We start from the raw sequence: 21921 nt of genomic DNA on the forward strand, positions 1-21921 counted from the left end.
CTTCTATATCCTCCCCGTCATAGTCTTTTAACCGGTACACGGGTGGGTCTCTAGCCAACTGTTCGGTAACTGTAAAATATTCGTCAGAAAATGTTTGTTCATAACCTTTGGCAAAAGTACTCCTTAGCTTTGAAACGCGAACCACATCACCGATGTTGAATTTATAAGTAGTTTTTCCCTTCTTAATAAATGGTCCGTATAATTTTTTATAGACCTTAAAAGAATTACTTTGATCAACATCTATAGGCTTCATTTTAATACTGGTGTGATACCCTTGGTTGTAAGCATCGATAAAATCCTGAACTTTATCAAAATACTTGAACGTGTTGACCGCTGTAAAATATCTCCACATTTTGGTCTTTATGGTGCGGTTAAACCTCTCCACTACCAATGCCTTAAGCTCATTACCGGTGGTGAAATGATGTATTTTGTGTCTCTTCAGTAGATTCTGAAATTCTCTGTTGAGAAACTCTTTTCCTTTATCAGTCTGCAGTTATTTAGGACATCGACCCTGGGACAATATATCCTCAAAGGCCCTTGTCACCGCCCGACCTGTTTTATTATGTAGAATGCGAGCCCAGGCATTTTTTGATAACACATCGATACACATCAACATCAATTTGTGACCATTGTTATGTTTTGATAAATTTGACATATCGACTAGATCCATTTGCCATTGTGAGTCTATGTCAGTTGCATATACGCGGTTTCTTTTAAAGTTAATCCTGAGAGGTTTATGTAAGGTATAGGCGTCTTGTTCCCGTAACCATTCTGAAACAACCACATCATTAACCTTCACTCCGGCCTCAGCGAGTCCTCTTTGAAAACCCTTCTTACCCGCCAAACCCCCAATCTTGGCTGGGTTGTAGTATAGTTCCTGCATTTGGGGAGCTTGCCGAGTCATTCTGTCAAATAACCAAACAGACCCACACTATGCGCAAAGTTTTTATACAAGGTTTTTTATTCAACTTCAGGAGAGCAGATACCCCTTTTTAGACATTTGAGAAAAGTATAACATACACAACAATTTTTTCTACGGTCCAGACAAAAAGAAATCAGATGATTGGTTACTTGATCTATATCAACAAATATACCTGTTTCTTTATCTTGTAGGCACACACCTCAGTTACATATGTAAATAAAACAACAATATGACCTATTTTAAAAGTAAACAGAGGTGTATTAAACATGCTCAGCAAAAGGTCCTACAGATGTTGATGAAATGGCCTAATATCATTCTTGGCCCCCTTGAGCGCTTCATCCCAGTGTTCGTACCCCCCGGTCTTTGTTACAGCAGCCATTCACTTTTCCAGGTTTGAAAGTTGATCCTCATCGATGGTTAAATCTGTAGAGAAAAGGCTCGTGTTGGCTACTTTTCTGTCAAGCACATGGTGTAATAGCGCTCTCAGGTTAGCTGCAGAGTGTTGATGACAGAACCAGTTGCAGAAGCAGTCCAGAACATTCCCCATGTTCAAAGTCCCTTAGTTCAGGTCAGAGTCTGAATCAGTGGCGTAGATGTCGAATTCCTCGTCGCTGCCCCCAGCTTTAACTTCTTTACGGAAGAAATAAGCTTTTAGCTTGCCAGCGGTTTTTCTACTCGGCTCATCCAGGTCATTGACCAGCTGCCCAAGTTTCTCTATTATAAACGGCTCCTTTTTCAGCTCCAGCAAAATCTCATCTATGATTTTCTGGACTTGTCCCGCAGTGACATGTATGTGGGAGTAAGACAACGCCTTGATTAGTGCCGGTTTCAGCCACGGTTTGTTCAGTCTTCTGTAAAACACGTTGAAATAGAACAGGAAATAGTAACGGTCTGGTTCAAACAAACAACTGTGTCTCAACTGACTGGGGTGATTCACTTCACACCCCCGACAGACTTCTTTCAGAGCTCGGTCGATGAGAGCACTCAGAATATACACCAGGGTGCTTTTAACCACTCTGCTTACTTGGTCACATACCCCGGGCATAAATCCTGCGTCTTCATCACGCCCCTGGGACAGTCCGATGCTCATTGGGTCGCCTGGTGGTTTGTGGGGTGTTTCTACATCCATTGGACTGACCCCCTCCTGAGACGCACAGACGGTAGACAGTTCGGCAAAATCGAGGCCCTCCATGAGCTCCAGAGGCTGGGGATCCCCGAGACTCATTTGGACATCCATCGCACCGCATGTTGTTTCGTCCTGAGGGACCGGGGTCTGAGGTCTTGGAGGGTAACCGCAGTCAGAGGGTTCCAGAGTGTATACAAAATCTGGGGAATAGAACCAGGGGTGATCCCGGGTTTGAAGAGGCCTGTAGAGCCTGTCGACGTCCGCAGCTTTCGGGTAAGACATTCTCTTTAATTTTAAACCATGAATGAATTGTTGCGCCTTTTATCCTATCTCTTCACTACGTCACGACACACCGCCCTCTTAGAAGAGAGTAGCCCCTGAGCCGTCAGACCCCCCTCCAAAACCCCACACGTCGTCGGTTTTATCATCGTCGTCGTCATTCAAGGGGGATATATAATCCATAATCCAGCATATTCTCCTTCTAACCAAATCCAGTTGCGAACATTTGGTCAAGATGTCAAAACCATCATTTATACAGTTTATGACCTCTTTCAAGAACGGCCAGTCCACGGCGTCAAACATAATTTCAGTAACCTGTTTTTCTGGATCCTCCACACCCCCTTCAATAGGGTTTGTAATCAGGGTACTGCTAAACAAAACCTTACGATCTGTAGTTTGAGATAGACTCTTCACCACTCTACCGTAGTTCTGCAAGCTTTCCCATTCACACCTTTCAAAACCCTGAGTCGGAGACTCCATTTCGCATTCTCTTGGACCCTCTTGCAAGCCTTCTAGAGTCTTATCCACAAGCCCCAGATCTCTCCAGGCCATCACCTTCAACCAGTCCTCATAAGAGTATTCAATTACCGTCTCAAAAGGTTCCAACGTACCCTCCTTCTCTCCCAAAGCAAAAAGCTCCACTCCAACATAGCTGGGATCCCTTTTAAAGCGCAGGGCGACCTGCCTTTGAAAGAGTTTCCAAAGTGTCCTGATGTGCCCTTTAGCAATGCCAAACAGGTCTGTGAAAATGGCATCCTTTCGCGGCACTTCAGACGCCATCTCACAGTCTAGCCGACCTGAAATGCGAAACCTTTATCTCACAGGCTGGCCCACGGGAAACGCCTGTGTGCGTTTTACCAGCCGGCTTCGATAGGAGTTATTCGAAATACTAGGACGGGTTGGTTTCCGTAGTGTAGTGGCTATCACGTTTGCCTCACACGCGAAAGGTCCCCGGTTCGAAACCGGGTGGAAACAACCCGCGGTGCACGTGTGCCAGTGCCGTGTTACCCGTCCCCCATCTCTCTGCCCCAAGGGTGGCTGTCGTTTTCTCTTCCTCGGAGTGGCAAGAAATCCTGACCTTGAGAACAAACGATCGCAGAAGGGTAGCTTTGCGAGGCGCTGGAACTGACACTTTTAAATCGATACATGTTGTTGCTGTTACAATACGACCGTAGCAGGATCGGCGACATTGCTGTTACTCTTATGTAGTTGAAGGCGCAGTATAGCTCTGATAGTCTGTTGGTGACGGAAGACCACCAGCCGTTTGAAGAAGCCATTCAGCATCACCTTGTTGGGCTAAGTGCAGGCACTGTCAGAGCGCAGGGCGTCCTGCCTTTGAAAGAGTTTCCAAAGTGTCCTGATGTGCCCTTGAGCAATGCAAAATAGGTCAGTGAAATTAGAGACCTTTATCTCACAGGCTGGCCCACGGGAAACGCCTGTGCGCGTTTTACCAGCCTGCTTCGATGGGAGCCATTCGAAACGCCAGGACGGGTCGGTTTTACCAGCAGTCTCCAACGGTAACCGTTCTAAGCAAGAGGTGACGGTGTCAGTTTCCGAAGTGTAGCAGTTATCACGTTCGCCTAACGCACGAAAGGTCCCCGGTTTGAAACCGGGCGGAAACAGCCTGCTGTGGGCCGGCCCTTTTCGTCCTGCTTGCCCTCGTGGTTCCCCGGAGGCGGTAGGTGGCTTTTCTTCATTGGAGTGCCCGAAATTGGTGCACTCAGAGCGTCCGTCAATCGACAGGTTGAAATTGTAAATGCTGGTGTAGGCACTTTTAATTAAAATCTAATGATGATGTTATTGTTGTTGTTGTTGTTGTTCTTGTTGTCGTCGTGGTCGCCGTCATTATTATTGTTAAAGTAAAGCTACCGTAAGGTGTAGAAGGCACAATAGCTCTGTGATTGTCTGATGGTGGCACAAGACAAGCAGCAGCTGTTTGAACAAGCCATTGAGCATCACCTTGTTGGGGTAAGTGTAAGTCTTGTCATAGCTCAGGGCGTTCTTCCTTTGAAAGAGTTTCCAAAGTGTCCTGATGTGCCCTTGAGCAATGCACAATAGGTCAGTGAAAATAGAAACCTTTATCTCACAGGCTGGCCCACGGGAAACGCCTGTGTGCGTTTTACCAGCCGGCTTCGATAGGAGTTATTCGAAACACCAGGACGGGTCGGTTTCCGTAGTGTAGTGGCTATCACGTTTGCCTCACACGCGAAAGGTCCCCGGTTCGAAACCAGGTGGAAACAACCCGTCCCCCATCTCTCTGCCCCAAGGGTGGCTGTCGTTTTCTCTTCCTCGGAGTGGCAAGAAATCCTGACCTTGAGAACAAACGATGTAAGAAGGGTAGCTTTGCGAGGCGCTGGAACTGACACTTTTAAAATCGATACATGTTGTTGCTGTTACAATACGACCGTAGCAGGATCGGCGACATTGCTGTTACTCTTATGTAGTTGAAGGCGCAAAATAGCTCTGATAGTCTGGTGGTGACGGAAGACCACCAGCCGTTTGAACAAGCCATTCAGCATCACCTTGTTGGGCTAAGTGCAGGCACTGTCTGATCGCAGGGCGTCCTGCCTTTGAAAGAGTTTCCGAAGTATCCCGAAATCGGTGCACTCAGAGCGTCCGTCCGTCGACAGGATGAAATTGTAAACGCTGGTGTAGCCACTTTTAATTAAAATCTGATGATGATGATGATGATGATGTTGTTGTTCTTGTTGTTCTTGTTGTCGTCGTGGTCGCCGTCATTATTATTGTTAAAGTAAAGCAGTAGTTAGATTTGTTGCTACCGTAAGGTGTAGAAGGCACAATAGCTCTGATAGTCTGGTGGTGAAGGAAGACCACCAGCCGTTTGAACAAGCCATTCAGCATCACCTTGTTGGGCTAAGTGCACGCACTGTCTGATCGCAGGGCGTCCTGCCTTTGAAAGAGTTTCCGAAGTATCCCGAAATCGGTGCACTCAGAGCGTCCGTCCGTCGACAGGTTGAAATTGTAAACGCTGGTGTAGCCACTTTTAATTAAAATCTGATGATGATGTTATTGTTCTTGTTTTTCTTTTTGTCGTCGAGGTCGCCGTCATTATTATTGTTAAAGTAAAGCTACCGTAAGGTGTAGAAGGCACAATAGCTCTGTGATTGTCTGATGGTGGCACAAGACGAGCAGCAGCTGTTTGAACAAGCCAGTGAGCATCACCTTGTTGGGGTAAGTGTAAGTCTTGTCATAGCTCAGGGCGTTCTTCCTTTGAAAGAGTTTCCAAAGTGTCCTGATGTGTCCTTGAGCAATGCAAAATAGGTCAGTGAAAATAGAAACCTTTATCTCACAGGCTGGCCCACGGGAAACACCTGTGCGCGTTTTACCAGCCGGCTTCGATGGGAGCCATTCAAAACACCACGACATGTCGGTTTCCGTAGTGTAGTGGCTATCACGTTCGCCTCACACGCGAAAGGTCCCTGGTTCGAAACCGGGCGGAAACAACCCGCGGTGCACGCGTGCTAGTGCTTTGTTATCTGTCCCTGTAACGCGGCCGGCCATCGTTTTCTCTTCCTCGGAGTGTCAAGAAATCCTGACCTTGAGAACAAACGATCACAGAAGGGTAGCTTTGCGAGGCGCTGGAACTGACAGTTTTAAAATCGATACATGTTGTTGCTGTTACAATACGACCGTAGCAGGATCGGCGACATTGCTGTTACTCTTATGAGTAGATAGTAGGGTTTTATGGGCGCGGCCTATTTTGTTATGACGTATGCCCTAAGCTTATTAATATTCCTACGTCATAATTGGGGGGCGTGATTTTAGGTAGAGTTATTTCCTTAATTATTCCTACGTCATATCCGTCAGAAAGTGTACACCCATAAAACCCTGAACAACAAGGCCGCCAATAACCTGTTGTTCTTGTTGTTCTTGTTGGTCAACTGTAGAGTGTGAATGGGTCGGCTCTTCCTGTAGTGTTTGGGGGTCTTTTTTAAATATACATGTAATGGTTTAGTAAATCTAAACCGTTATAAGATCAACAAGTTCTGTTGTCTGTAATGGTCCCAGGTCTTAACAATGCCAGTTTTGAATAGTGCGTTTATCATATTCACACTGTCTCTGTCTGTCTCTCTCTCTCTCTCGCCCAATCATTTTATAAGATCAACAAGTTCTGTTGTCTGTTATGATCCCAGGTCCTAACAATGCCTGTTTTGCATAGGGTACTTATGTTATCCACACTGTATCTGGCTCTGTCTCTCCCCTCAAATTTAATTAAAAATAAAATTAAAAAAGAGGGTGTGTGTGTGGGTGTTTGTGTGTATAGGTTAATTGTTTTTGTAAAAAAAAAAAAAAAAAGCTGTGGTTATATTTTATATCTCACATAATGTGTTCAGTCGTTTTACTTAAATACATTCTAGGGTCTTAAAGCTCATAAGAGTTAGACTTAAGATAAGGATATGCTTTTAAGGTATTTTAGCAGTCTCAATCCCTGATGATAAGGAATCGTTTAAAAAATAAAAACAACTGATCACTCAATGCTAAATAGATCACAACACTCAAGGCTAAATCACTCACACTATGGGTGGCGGGAGTGGGCTCAGACAACAGTACGTATGGCATGTGGTATCAAAACATTCAGAATACTTTTAACCTATATAATTTATAAGCTTTGTAAAATAAACCCAAATATCTCTTTTGCGGGGATAAACGCTGGTCTGAGTAGTTTGTGACTTGTTTAATACCAAACAAAGCATCGCTATTAAAAAAAAAAAAAAAAATCACTGTAAAAGCGCTAGTTATTTTAGATCTTTATAGTTATTTTCTTGGCTCAGGTTGTTTTTTAGCTTAGGCCAGACCAGAGCAATGCCTTACACGCAGATCCGGCATGTGGCCATCAGTATAAGTATGAAGGTCTGGTCTTCAGCTCGACAGACTCTTACTGACCTTTCGATTTAAGACTAAAGATCAACAATGTCCGGAAACAACATCAGCGACTTCGATTTAAATGAGTTTTTAGGCAAGTCTTCAGATTATTTTCATTGACTCAGAGCGTGTTGTGTGCATGTATTGTAAATAAGGCTATAACATCTGTTTTAAGTTCTGTAAAATTATTTTTCAGCCAGTCAACAAGAGTTAATTCCCAACGCTGAGGAGATCATCTGGAACAACGACGGTAAGATTTTTGTGTTTGCGCTCATGGGTTCTTATGTATGGGTGTGTGTGGTTTTGAAGCGGCTCATTAGAGTTATGAAAACGTTTTAATATATATTAATGCCGGTCTCTTTAATTACACAGAAACTATCGAAAGGCCTGTGATTAATGTCTCCGAGGATCGACCAAGAGAAGTGGTTGTCCCTAGACAGACTGTCTGCCGACCGGGTAAGAACTAAATCCCTGTTTGTTTGTATAACGTTTCTGTAAGATGTTTGAGTCCAGTTTTGTTAATTTTAAAAAATTATCCTGTCTAACAGTATTAAGAAACGTGGTTCGAGACAACGAAAGGCCTTCCACATCGAGGGCTTGTTTCGTTTTACCTTCGAGAACCGTAACCTTTCAAGAATCTGAAAGGCCATCAGCCCCGGTATCTGATAGCTGTGAGTATATGTCTGCAGCCTGTAAGAGGTTAAAGCTTTTTATAAAGCGGTGTGGTTAAAGGTTAAACATGTCTCTTACCTTCACAGCGGTGCAAAAAGCTAAACCAGCCGAAAAAAATAAGAAACGATTATTCTGTGGAGGTAAGTAAGATCTTTCAAACTTTAATGTTTTTAAAAGGGCTTTGTTTGCCCGTTGACGGCTAATATTTAAGCGATGGGTGACCGTTTCCTGTAGGGCGGGGGGTTCTGGGAAAGATCTTTAGAAGTCCAGACAGGTCTAGGCTTGTTTCTGGGGATCGTGTTTAGAAATGACTGATTGCCGTACCGTCTGGTTAGGAAGTAAAGCCGTCCGAAAGGGTTTAGTAAGTTGTTTGACTTATCTCCCGCTATTATACTTCTGTTTTAAAGTGGTTGTAGGAAAAGGCTTGAAGGTGTTCATTGTATTTAATATTTAAACAGATCGTGAAAACGTTTGTGAAACAGGAAGTCCCGGGATCAGGAATCGTTTACACTTGGAAGGTTCGTTTAAAAATGAAATGTTGTTGTGTGTGTGTGTGTTTTATTAACAATATTACAGTTTTTAAAGAAACATTTAAGAAACAGTTTATTTACAGCGGCTTCTCTGTTTTACATTTATTATCAAGTCCTAATAAATATATTGTCTGTAAATAATATTGCGTTGTAGTGAATGTCTAAGGCTATTTTCAAAGGTCTAAAAAAGCTAAAGGTTTTGAATGTCCTGGACATGTTGTTTTAAGTTTGATTTCTGTCGCCGTTTAAAGATGTAAATGTAATGTATATTTTTATTCTTCCCAAGACTCTTGGGATAGTCATTCTGTGGATGAGCTATTGAGAACAATTACCCCGTCTAAGTGGGATCAAACATCTTCCCCGGTGAGATCACCGAGAGGATCCCCCACGGTGGTCTTGGAGACCCCCCAACATCTACTCAGGCCACAGCCTTCTGGGGGTAATTCAACACCCCAGATTCAGCCCGCCGCATTGTCGGGCGGAACAAATACAGGCATCCAACAACCTCATGGGTCGCCGTCAGTCAGGGCTGACACACCACCCAACGACGGCCTGGTTTCAACATCGTCCCCCCAGACCCGTTTCTTGGCTACAGAAACGCGGAACAGTACCCCGCGCTTGGCCAGGGTGTCACCGCAAAGGCCTTCTTGGTCTCCGTCCATGAGTATACGCTCGCTCCCTGCCTCCTTCGACCGAGATTTACCGGAGCGACCATCCTTTGAAGCTGAGCCAGGCCACCAGCCCCCGGAGCTACTTCCTGAAGGTCGGCATGAGTTGCTACATACTTTGTTACAAAATCAAAGACTTGTGTTAGTGGGGCAAAACCTGGTGATAGAGAGCCAAAACACCCTTATTAATACCCTTACTAACGAATTGTACCGTATTTAATGTTTTAATAGACACAAAACGCCTTACTATTGTGGGTTGTTGGAAAAATAAAAAATAAATTAAAAAATGTCCTGACTTGGTAAAAGAACTCACAAACTAAAGGATTATGAACAAGCTAGGGCCCCAAAAAGACCTTCCCGAGAGAACATCCCCGGCCCTGTTGTGAACTCCTCTGATGTCCCAATGAACCTGGAACTATTACAAATGATAAATGATTTAAATAACCCCCAATTACCACCGATAGAATGTGAATTAACAGACTTACCAGTGAACCCCGACCTGTTACAGATGGTCAATGATCTAAATAACCACCTCCCACCGGTAGCGCTTATAGAGGTTCACCCCCTAGTTCACCCCGATTTGTTTGAAATGGTGGAGGCTTTGGAGGAGCTACCCCGACCAAATTCTGCCCCTATTATAAATGATTTGAGACAATTAGAACACAGGATGGCGGCAGAAGCAGCCATCACTATAGAGGAGGGTCTTGACATTAACCGGTTGGATATCTTTGAAGGACTTTTACAGGCTTTAAATGAGCCTCCTCAAAAAGGGGGTTTTGTAGATGTCAGCAGTGGGGGTGTTCGGAATGTGGAGGGTTCTGAGACTGATAAGGCTGTGGAGGACATGCTCTGTGAGAATGTAGGGGGTGAAGGCTTTGTTCAAAATGATGATGTGTCCAAGAGTACCAGTGATCCCGTGATTATAGATAGACCGGCCTATAACAATTTTGAAATGATTCAGCGTTTTAATTTTGCAGAACTTTTAAATTGTGACAATTATGCAGAAATATTTGTCAACATACACGAGGCCTTGCAGAAAATGCTTGAACAGGTTGCTGAAAGGGTCAGACCTCGAGATGTTGTACAGTTAGAACTCAGAGGGGATGATTTGTTTAGCAACCTATCTGTAATGCTGAGTGGAGATAATTTAGATGTCTGGCTAAAATCGAAGCGTTATTGCAAAGTAACGCAGCCATCTTAGCTGATGAAAGTCTGTCTCTGGTAATGAATGTGGTTCGTAACCCTGAGGGTGGGGCGCTTAGAAGACTGTCGAAATGCTTGAAGAACGACATAATTAGGACCAAGCTCAGGCAATTAGTGGTGAGTTCCAGTGGGGACAATAAGCTCTGTTTTGCTTACAGTTTAATAAAACTACTCACCCCCGACATGCCTGAACCCCAAGCTCTGCAAGAGGCTTTAATGCTTCATCAGAGGGCCTGCTTAAACTCTCAACAGATGGTTGCCTTTTCAGACATCACCAAGTTTGAGGAGTTGTTGTCTTTAAAAATTGTTGTGTGGTACCGTTGTGAGGTAAAGTAAGTATTTGTGAAATTTCAGATACATCCTGAAACCCATACACAGACACTGTTTCTCTTCCTAAGTGATAGTCATTACTTTGGAATAAAGAGTTTGACGGCTTTTTTGGGTTGTTCGTATGTTTGTCATTGGTGTTATAAGGCCTTCAATGATAAGCTTAAGCACCGCTGTGACGGTTACTGTAACGTCTGTTTCAATCCGCAATGTCGTAAGGGTTTGGCCCCTACCATCCGATGTACAGATTGCTTAAGGATTTGTCTCTCAGCGTTCTGTTTTTCCGAGCATAAGGTACAGAGGGCCGCTGCTGAGGGGGTTAAAAAACGGAGTTATTGTGATCAAACTAAATATTGCCCGCAGTGTTGCCTCCAGTACCGTTTTCATGAGGTTAAACCACACAAATGTCTGGAGCCGAGATGCAGGATCTGTAATGCTGATTTAACCCCGGGGTCCGAACACCAGTGCTTTATTCAGCCGGTTAAAAAGGAGCCGCCGCACAACCGGTATGTCTTTTTTGCTTTTGAATGCCGGCAAGAAAACGGGGTCCACGTTGCTAATTATATACACTGTATTGACATGTTGGATCGTGAGTGGTCAGCTAGCGGTGAGAGTTGTGTCAGGGATTTCTTTACGCGGTATCGCGGTCCAAAATACCTCAATTACACATTTATTGCCAACAATGCTAAGGGTTATGATTCTTACATTTTGATGAAGTATCTGGTGGAAAATGGGGTGACCCCAAAAATAATAGCTCAGGGTAGCAAGATCATGTGTTTCACCGACGAAGCTTTCAACTAACGTTACATAGACTCGTTAAATTTCCTCCCCATGAAATTGAGCGCTTTGCCTAAGGCTCTGGGTTTTGAGGCTCAGAAGAAAGGTTGGTTCTGCCATTTTTTTAATACTAAGGACACTCAAAATTATCGAGGGTCCTACCCGCCCGCCTCTTATTATGGGGTTGATACTATGATGTCTCATGAGAGGGAGGAATTCTTTAAATGGTACAATACGGTTAAGGGAGGTGTTTTTGATTTCCGAGAAGAGATGGCCGCTTATTGTAAAAATGATGTGGTGATCCTTAAAGAAGCCTGTGTGCGTTTCCGCGCCGAGGTTATCAACACATCGGGTCTCGACCCTTTGCAAAGTGTGACCATAGCGTCTCTCTGCATGAAAATGTATCGGTCCAATTTCTTGCAGAAAAACACTATAGCGGTCACCACTTCTGACAACTATCGTGCTAGACAAAAGAACTTTTCGACTGTCTCCATACAGTGGCTGGAATACCTGAGTGCCCGGGATAACATCTTCATCAGACATGCTTTAAATCAAGGGGAAGTCAAAATGGGGCCTTATTACTTAGACGGTTTTAGCGACGTGTCCGGGCGGCGTACCGCTTATGAGTTTGCAGGTTGTATTTACCATGGCTGTCCTCAGTGCTTCGACCCAAACACCTTTAACCCCGTAACACAAAAACTCTCCGGTGATATGTACTATGATTTCCAGGAACGAATTGAAACTTTAAAAAACACCTATGGTTTGAACGTGCTGGTGATTTGGAAACACGAGTGGACGACCCTGAAGCAACAGGAAGCGGGGGTACAACGGTTTATGGAAACCTTGGACTTTCCTGAACGTCTAGAGCCCCGGGATGCGTTATTTGGGGGTCGTACCAACGCCCTCTGTTTACATTATGAGGTAAAGGAGGGTGAGAGAGTAGATTACTATGATTTCACCAGTCTGTACCCTTATGTCAACAAGACCAAAATGTACCCGGTGGGGCGTCCAACCATTGTTTATCGTGACTTTCTCGAAATCGGACATTACTTTGGTTTGATCAAAGTCACCATGTACCCTCCTCGCGAGCTGTTCTTACCCGTGTTGCCTTACAGGTGTTCGGGAAAATTGATATTCCCTCTGTGTAGAACGTGTGTGGAAACTGAAAATCAAACTACCTCTTGTCTGCACAGTGATGAAGAGAGAGCGCTGACGGGTGTCTGGTGTAGCATTGAGCTTGACAAGGCGGTGGAGAAAGGTTACAGAGTCGGTAAGGTGAATGAGGTTTGGCATTTTTCTGAAAAATCTGATACTCTTTTTGCTGATTACATTATGACCCATCTGAAAGGGAAACAGGAGGCATCGGGCTATCCCTCATGGTGTGTTGACTCCGCGGCCAAAGAGCGATACGTTCAGCAATATTTTGAAAAGGAAGGGATCCGTCTAGAGCCGGGGAACATAACTGTCAACCCCGCCAAGAGACAAATGTCCAAACTGATTTTAAACAGTCTGTGGGGTAAGTTTGGGGAAAGAAATTACCGTCTAAACACAACCTTGATTAAAACCCCTGAACAGTTTATAGAATTTATGTTTTCCAAACAACATGCAGTATCACACTTTCAATTCTTAAATGACCACGTGGCACAGGTCCAGTGGAGGGCCCCTAAAGATTTCCCCACCAAACAGGGGAACGTTAATGTTTTCATAGCGTTTTTTACCACGGCTTACGCCCGGCTTGAACTGTACAACTTAATGGATCAGTTGCAGGAACGCACGCTCTATCATGATACTGACTCTGTAATCTTTGTCACCAGGCCAGGGGATTGGGTCCCTCCCCTCGGGGACTACCTTGGGGAGTTAACGAGCGAACTAGATCCTCAGGACCACATAGTGGAGTTTGTTTCAGGGGGTCCTAAGACTTACGCATACAGAACGGCTGCGGGTAAGACCTGTATGAAAGTTAAGGGTTTCACTCTGAACCATTGTAACAACAAGCTCATTAACATCAAGTCTCTGACGACCCTGGTAGAAAGTTTTGTAACCGAGAAAGACGCGCCTCCTCGTGAGATTATTACAGCCGGAAATCAGATCTATCGCAATAAAAAGGGGTACACGTTGGAAAATAGATCACTAAACAAACGATTCAGGGTGGTGTACAATAAAAGAGTGTTGAAGACTGATTATACCACTCTGCCTTATGGATATTAGCGGTGGTTTTGATAACAGACTTCAACACCCTTTCTCCTGTATTATAGCCGGTCCCTCCAATTCGGGGAAGAGCTATCTTATAAAGAACATCATAGAAGATGTGGACGCAACCGTGTCCCAAGCTCTTGACAACATAGTGTGGTGTTACTCTTGCTGGCAACCTCTCTACGATGATTTGGCTTCGAAAAAAAATAATCTGAAATTTGTGCAAGGTCTCCCCGCCTCGTTGTGTGACGATGACTTGTTCCCGCCCGGTCAAACTAATCTAGTGATCCTTGATGACCTGATGGAGCAGGCCGGTGACAACAGTGAAGTGGAAAAAGCTTTCACAAAGTACACTCATCATAGGAATTTAAGTATTATTTATTTAGTTCAAAATCTATTTTTTCAAGGTAAAAAAAGCCACACTATTAATTTAAATGCCAATTATATAATTCTTTTTAAAAACCCCAGAGATAAACTACAGGTCACCGTCTTGGCTCGTCAAATATACCCTAACCAGACCAAGTTCTTTTTGGAGGCATTTAAAGATGCCACCAAAAAACCCTACGGGTACTTGATTGCGGACTTAAAAGCACAAACCCCAGAAGACTTTCGCCTCAGAACAGGTTTGTGCCCACCCGATTGGCCGGCAGTGTATGTGCTAAAGAAAAGGAAATAAATAAGAATGTCTGTTCGGATTAAAAGAAATCTGCCACTTTTGCAAATGTTATTTGAGGGGAGCCCGCGCCATAGGAAAGCTGTGCTGGCAGGGGCCCCCTCGGATTTGATCGAGACCCTGTGTGAAATAGCTTTTAACATCTTACGCGGTAATATACCCCTAACCCCTTCTCAACATTCTAAACTCAAAAAACAAAAAGCGGTTATCAAGATCATCGCTAATAAGAAGTATTCTATTAAAAGAAAAAGAAAGAAGATTAATCAAACCGGGGGTTTTATAGGACCGCTGTTGAGCATAGCCGTGCCTTTCCTAACCAGTCTTCTAGCTTCCAGAGTGGGTTAATAATGGAATATGCTCAGAAAATGTTTTTGATCCCTCAGGAGCAGCTTGAGAAACTGAGAAAAAATGTTGTCGGGCCAGAGCCCATTAGACAAACGGCCGAAAACAACTTGGACTCTGAAATGAAAGCTATACAGGCCAGGGCCGATTTAAATCAGTATTCCAAAGCCCAGTTGTATACCAACACGTTACAGCGCTACCTCCGTCTGGTTAGACAGGGTGAAAAAGATCAATACATTTTAACTTAAACCATGGCCTGTCAAGAAAATGGTTCTGGGGCTGATGCGGGGGGTACGGTTGATAAAGATGTTGCGGTGACCGAACCTGTTGAGAGTTCAGAGGGAGATGTTGTAACGGATGTTTTGAGAAACATGCCGGCCAGAAGCAAAAGACATGCACAATATATCCTGCACAAAATGGTTCAGAAACCGCGGGTAACTGCTTGGAATGAACAGGGTGAATTTGTTTTTAAAGGACAACTGATCAAAGGTTCACACATGTTTGATTTGTTGAAGAGTGTCACTAGCACTAATAAGGTACCCGATAGTCGCCGACCTGTAGGCTGGAATGCTTACCTACAGGCGATGGCCTGTCTGAACATGCCCCAATCAACAGTTCCTAACCAGGAAACGCTACAAAAAATCCGTCTGTGTAGAGAGGTGGAGCCTGATCTGACTCCGATATCTCATTACTCTGACCGTGCTGAGCGACCATCCTCAGGATCTATCCATCGTTGGGAAGCTTATTAATATCATGTTTTTATTTGTCTCCCCTGTAAATAATGACCCGATAAACAATTTTTTTTTTTTTTTTTTTTCAAATGTTGTACATTTATTTATACCATAACCCCTGCTTTGTATAAGAATTGTGTTGAATAAAAACAAAACTAATGATTCAAAGGCTGTTTTCATTATTTTTTCACCTTAACACGCATGACATCTTTTAAAATCCTCACAAGAACACCCCATCTGTATACATGGCTGGCTAGGGTCGTAAGTCATTGTGTTATAAGGGGGGGTCCACAGTGTCCTGACAAACTCTGCCACTTTTTTTATCATTTTGGCCTAAATCCTCACTGTACAAGGCCATAATATCGGGGTATGACCTTCCTTTAGATCTATGATATAAGAAAAACACACAGTGTTGACCACAAGTGAAGGTCTGAAGACTTTGTACTTGACGACCGCTGTAAATGGTTTCTTGACAGTTGTTGAGCAGAAAGTTATTTATCTTCCGAGGGAAAGGTCGGAAATCCGGGGGGTTTGCATAGGAATCAAAAAATTCACCACGGTGGTCCTCCCTTAGATAAATAGCCAGCCAATGTTCTCCGGGCATATTTTTAGGGTGTGTGTTGATTATGTACATTGCAGGTAAATTCTTGATCTTAAATTTAGGCAGCTGATCGCAGGCGTAGACTCCTTGAAACAGTTTCCGTGAGCCGGCCAGGGCATTCATGATGTGGTTGAGCTCTCTGGTGTTCATTTTAATAATAATCATACAGAACGTTTCTCCTCTGATTCACCTCAATAATGTTGTCAAACACAGCATACACGACCATATTTACAGTGCGTGGTAGAGGCTGCTTGAAACGCATCTCCAAACGCATATTGCCCGTCTTCATCAGTGAAAAATGTTGTCCACACTCTTCGTCAGGGGTCAGGTTGAAACCGTACAGGGTGTAACCGCTGCAGTATTCCCGGCGATCGATCAGCAGAGTTTGATCCTTGAGATGGCGACCCGTAGCCAGTACTAGACTGTCATATTCACGAACCGCATTGCCGTTTTCAAAGTCAGGTTGAAAAGGTCTGGATGGAACCTGCACACCATCGACGTACAACGCTATAAATTCCGCGTTATAATGTTTAAAGTTAAAGGGGTTCTTGTTGTAAACCCCGGTAAATGCATCATTATCTTCGAGACCCATAATAACCTGTTTTGGGAGCTGTCCTAGAAACAGATTTTCCTGGTTCATCACCCGTGTCCCTGCGGGGATACTGTGGACTTTCATATAGACTCTTTCGATCGGGTACTTGGCGTTTGCCGTCATTAACGCCTGCGCGTGTCCTAGTTTAACCGCCGGGGAGACGGACACTTTTTTCACAAACAGCGAGGCCGATAATATGGTCAGTTTATATTTTTCAGTATCAGGGGTCATCAGACAAAAAGCACTTTTACTACGGATCATTTTAATTTTAATGTCTACCCCGTTGAGCATGAGTTTTTCTTGGAAAAATATGTCTGCATGGATATGCCCCATTAGCTCAAAGGTCCTCCCTTCTGTTGAAGAGGCCGTTCTTTTTTGCAAACCCTTATTGAGTCCCTCTGGATCCTTGTCGTCCATAGCTTCCGGGATGTCTTTGAAGAAAAGGCCGGGGCTGAACTGTTTGCTCAGGGTCTCCTCACTATAATTAAGGATACACTCCATCATGGCTCTATAGGGGTAAGTATTGCTGCTTTGACTAATGAGCCGATCTCCCAGGGTCACATCCACCTGTGAAAACATGGTGGCCACCGGGTAATTGATGACCCCAGCGTTGGTCGTCTTCTCGATTGCATCGCCATCCTCATCAGTCACTTTACAGTTCATTAAAATAAATGTGTTATTCAAATCAATATAATCCTCGCCATTGCCAGCCATAAAAAACTCCAGAGGGGCCGTGTCTGAAATTGCAGAAAGAGGGGGAATCTCTACATATATGATCTTATCTATACTCGTTTGAGTGTATGGAACTGTAAACAGATCCAGTTCTGATTTGACGCATTCTTCCGATAGACTGTGGACAAAAGACATGTTTAAAAGATGTATCCTGAGGCTCTATTTTTCTTTCTTTTAGACTTTCTTTTTGCAGGTTTTTTCTTGTGCTGCTTCCTTCTCCGAGTGTTTCCACGATATGTTGGAGAATGAGAGATTCTTCGTTTTTTGTTAGCCACGGATCTTCGTCGCCCTGGTGGACACATGCTGTTTCTTCTTTTACCCCCCCTCCTCGCCATTACCATGAGACCCGAACCCTCCTGATGCTCATGGCTAGCTGCCCGGTTCATAACATTGGTGAACACGTCACTAACAATATTTTTAGCCGCTGATTTCAAGTGGGGTCTGGCTATAGCAAAGCCTCTCTTAAGCAGGGGTACGGCCATTCTAAAGAGACCACGAAAGAGTCCTCCTAGACCGGCGCCATACATTGTGGGGGCTCCTACAAAACCGGGCAAGCCGTTCCATCTTGCATCTTGTAATAATCCACATAGGCGCTAGGATCTACATAACCCCTCGAGGTAGCCATTTTAATAATGTACACACTGTTTCAGGGGTCGAAAATGTAGTTTGACATTAACTTTACCGAAGCGGAAGGGTACGTTGATATTCTGATCCGATTTTACTTCGATCGTGATGTTGTCAAATTGGGTCTTTGAGACTGGTATGTAGTGTGGTTTGTCATAAGTAATTGTGACCATGTCATTGCTTTTACCTTTAATAAGTACATTTCTCAAAAGGGGGACATAACTATCCCCGACCCTCTGGTGGGTTATGATATCCGTATACACATAAAGAGTGTAAAAGCCGCCCCACCACTTCTGAGAACCTGCTCTCTGTGTCAGAATAGAACCCAAATATACGCCCCAGTTGGCCGCTGGTTTGAATGCTAATACCTGGTTTTGACACCTTGTACACTCTGTTTTTAATAGGGTTGTAATATAGCTTGATGTTGGGGGTGCCTTCTGAGAACTGTTTATGCATCTCATCTAATATTTTATCCACATTGTCATAATAACCTCCTTGTATCGTGAATATCCATTGATTTTAACATCATCAAAAATGGCGAAGGTGGCATCCTTATCTTGTAAAACAGCCCAAGTGTAAGGATACTGTATTTCCGCCAACCCCACTTCCCACGACCCCCTTAGATCTATAGATTTTCCAAATTGTACCGTGTAACTGGATATTTCATTTTTAGGGTATATATCGAGAGAGGCGTTACTGGGTAGAGTCATGTAGAAGCCTCCTGATTCCATCTTGAGTACCGAAAGTAATGCCCCCAACACACCCACGGGCATGTTGTTATAAGGATTGAATATCGCAAACCTGTTGTTCCGGGACCCAACTATTGAACTTTTCAGGCCATCCAAGCCATTTCACCAACACGTATTTTTTCCGGTTCTGGGTTTTTTCAGCTAATATCTTTTCAACTCTGTATACACTGTCTTTACCCACAATCATTTTTTGTAACTCGGCTAACCTTTGGCAAAAGAACTCCTTAGCTTTGAAACGCGAACCACATCACCGATGTTGAACTTATAAGTAGTTTTTCCCTTCTTAATAAATGGTCCGTATAATTCTTTATAGACCTTAAAAGAATTACTTTGATCAACATCTATAGGCTTCATTTTAATACTGGTGTGATACCCTTGGTTGTAAGCATCGATAAAATCCTGAACTTTATCAAAATACTTGAACGTGTTGACCGCTGTAAAATATCTCCAGATTTTGGTCTTCATGGTGCGGTTAAACCTCTCCACTACCAATGCCTTAAGCTCATTACCGGTGGTGAAATGATGTATTTTGTGTCTCTTCAGTAGATTCTGAAATTCTCTGTTGAGAAACTCTTTTCCTTTATCAGTCTGCAGTTTTTTAGGACATCGACCCTGGGACAATATATCCTCAAAGGCCCTTGTCACCGCCCGACCTGTTTTTTTATGTAGAATGCGAGCCCAGGCATATTTTGATAACACATCGATACACATCAACATCAATTTGTGACCATTGTTATGTTTTGATAAATTTGACATATCGACTAGATCCATTTGCCATTGTGAGTCTATGTCAGTTGCATATACGCGGTTTCTTTTAAAGTTAATCCTGAGAGGTTTATGTAAGGTATAGGCGTCTTGTTCCCGTAACCATTCTGAAACAACCACATCATTAACCTTCACTCCGGCCTCAGCGAGTCCTCTTTGAAAACCCTTCTTACCCGCCAAACCCCCAATCTTGGCTGGGTTGTAGTATAGTTCCTGCATTTGGGGAGCTTGCCGAGTCATTCTGTCAAATAACCAAACAGACCCACACTATGCGCAAAGTTTTTATACAAGGTTTTTTATTCAACTTCAGGAGAGCAGATACCCCTTTTTAGACATTTGAGAAAAGTATAACATACACAACAATTTTTTCTACGGTCCAGACAAAAAGAAATCAGATGATTGGTTACTTGATCTATATCAACAAATATACCTGTTTCTTTATCTTGTAGGCACACACCTCAGTTACATATGTAAATAAAACAACAATATGACCTATTTTAAAAGTAAACAGAGGTGTATTAAACATGCTCAGCAAAAGGTCCTACAGATGTTGATGAAATGGCCTAATATCATTCTTGGCCCCCTTGAGCGCTTCATCCCAGTGTTCGTACCCCCCGGTCTTTGTTACAGCAGCCATTCACTTTTCCAGGTTTGAAAGTTGATCCTCATCGATGGTTAAATCTGTAGAGAAAAGGCTCGCGTTGGCTACTTTTCGGTCAAGCACATGGTGTAATAGCGCTCTCAGGTTAGCTGCAGAGTGTTGATGACAGAACCAGTTGCAGAAGCAGTCCAGAACATTCCCCATGTTCAAAGTCCCTTAGTTCAGGTCAGAGTCTGAATCAGTGGCGTAGATGTCGAATTCCTCGTCGCTGCCCCCAGCTTTAACTTCTTTACGGAAGAAATAAGCTTTTAGCTTGCCAGCGGTTTTTCTACTCGGCTCATCCAGGTCATTGACCAGCTGCCCAAGTTTCTCTATTATAAACGGCTCCTTTTTCAGCTCCAGCAAAATCTCATCTATGATTTTCTGGACTTGTCCCGCAGTGACATGTATGTGGGAGTAAGACAGCGCCTTGATTAGTGCCGGTTTCAGCCACGGTTTGTTCAGTCTTCTGTAAAACACGTTGAAATAGAACAGGAAATAGTAACGGTCTGGTTCAAACAAACAACTGTGTCTCAACTGACTGGGGTGATTCACTTCACACCCCCGACAGACTTCTTTCAGAGCTCGGTCGATGAGAGCACTCAGAATATACACCAGGGTGCTTTTAACCACTCTGCTTACTTGGTCACATACCCCGGGCATAAATCCTGCGTCTTCATCACGCCCCTGGGACAGTCCGATGCTCATTGGGTCGCCTGGTGGTTTGTGGGGTGTTTCTACATCCATTGGACTGACCCCCTCCTGAGACGCACAGACGGTAGACAGTTCGGCAAAATCGAGGCCCTCCATGAGCTCCAGAGGCTGGGGATCCCCGAGACTCATTTGGACATCCATCGCACCGCATGTTGTTTCGTCCTGAGGGACCGGGGTCTGAGGTCTTGGAGGGTAACCGCAGTCAGAGGGTTCCAGAGTGTATACAAAATCTGGGGAATAGAACCAGGGGTGATCCCGGGTTTGAAGAGGCCTGTAGAGCCTGTCGACGTCCGCAGCTTTCGGGTAAGACATTCTCTTTAATTTTAAACCATGAATGAATTGTTGCGCCTTTTATCCTATCTCTTCACTACGTCACGACACACCGCCCTCTTAGAAGAGAGTAGCCCCTGAGCCGTCAGACCCCCCTCCAAAACCCCACACGTCGTCGGTTTTATCATCGTCGTCGTCATTCAAGGGGGATATATAATCCATAATCCAGCATATTCTCCTTCTAACCAAATCCAGTTGCGAACATTTGGTCAAGATGTCAAAACCATCATTTATACAGTTTATGACCTCTTTCAAGAACGGCCAGTCCACGGCGTCAAACATAATTTCTGTAACCTGTTTTTCTGGATCCTCCACACCCCCTTCAATAGGGTTTGTAATCAGGGTACTGCTAAACAAAACCTTACGATCTGTAGTTTGAGATAGACTCTTCACCACTCTACCGTAGTTCTGCAAGCTTTCCCATTCACACCTTTCAAAACCCTGAGTCGGAGACTCCATTTTGCATTCTCTTGGACCCTCTTGCAAGCCTTCTAGAGTCTTATCCACAAGCCCCAGATCTCTCCAGGCCATCACCTTCAACCAGTCCTCATAAGAGTATTCAATTACCGTCTCAAAAGGTTCCAACGTACCCTCCTTCTCTCCCAAAGCAAAAAGCTCCACTCCAACACAGCTGGGATCCCTTTTAAAGCGCAGGGCGACCTGCCTTTGAAAGAGTTTCCAAAGTGTCCTGATGTGCCCTTTAGCAATGCCAAACAGGTCTGTGAAAATGGCATCCTTTCGCGGCACTTCAGACGCCATCTCACAGTCTAGCCGACCTGAAATGCGTGAGCCCGTTTTACGAGCAGGCTTCAACGGTAACCGTTTGAAGCAAGACGTTGCGGTGTCA

At 44.1% G+C, this 21921-nt stretch overlaps 2 non-coding genes across 2 annotated transcripts; both read left to right on the top strand.

Annotated features, from left to right (window-relative positions):
* The first annotated feature begins 3229 nt into the window (after positions 1-3229).
* Positions 3230-3302, top strand: trnav-cac (transfer RNA valine (anticodon CAC)). The gene has a single exon. It is a non-coding gene; the product is annotated as a tRNA-Val (tRNA).
* A 2416-nt stretch (positions 3303-5718) lies between these two features.
* On the top strand, positions 5719-5791 carry trnav-cac (transfer RNA valine (anticodon CAC)). Its single transcript has one exon. It is a non-coding gene; the product is annotated as a tRNA-Val (tRNA).
* Positions 5792-21921: the final 16130 nt, after the last annotated feature.

The sequence above is a fragment of the Amia ocellicauda genome (assembly GCF_036373705.1).
Source record: "Amia ocellicauda isolate fAmiCal2 chromosome 11 unlocalized genomic scaffold, fAmiCal2.hap1 SUPER_11_unloc_4, whole genome shotgun sequence".
Classification (NCBI taxonomy): Eukaryota; Metazoa; Chordata; class Actinopteri; order Amiiformes; family Amiidae; genus Amia; species Amia ocellicauda.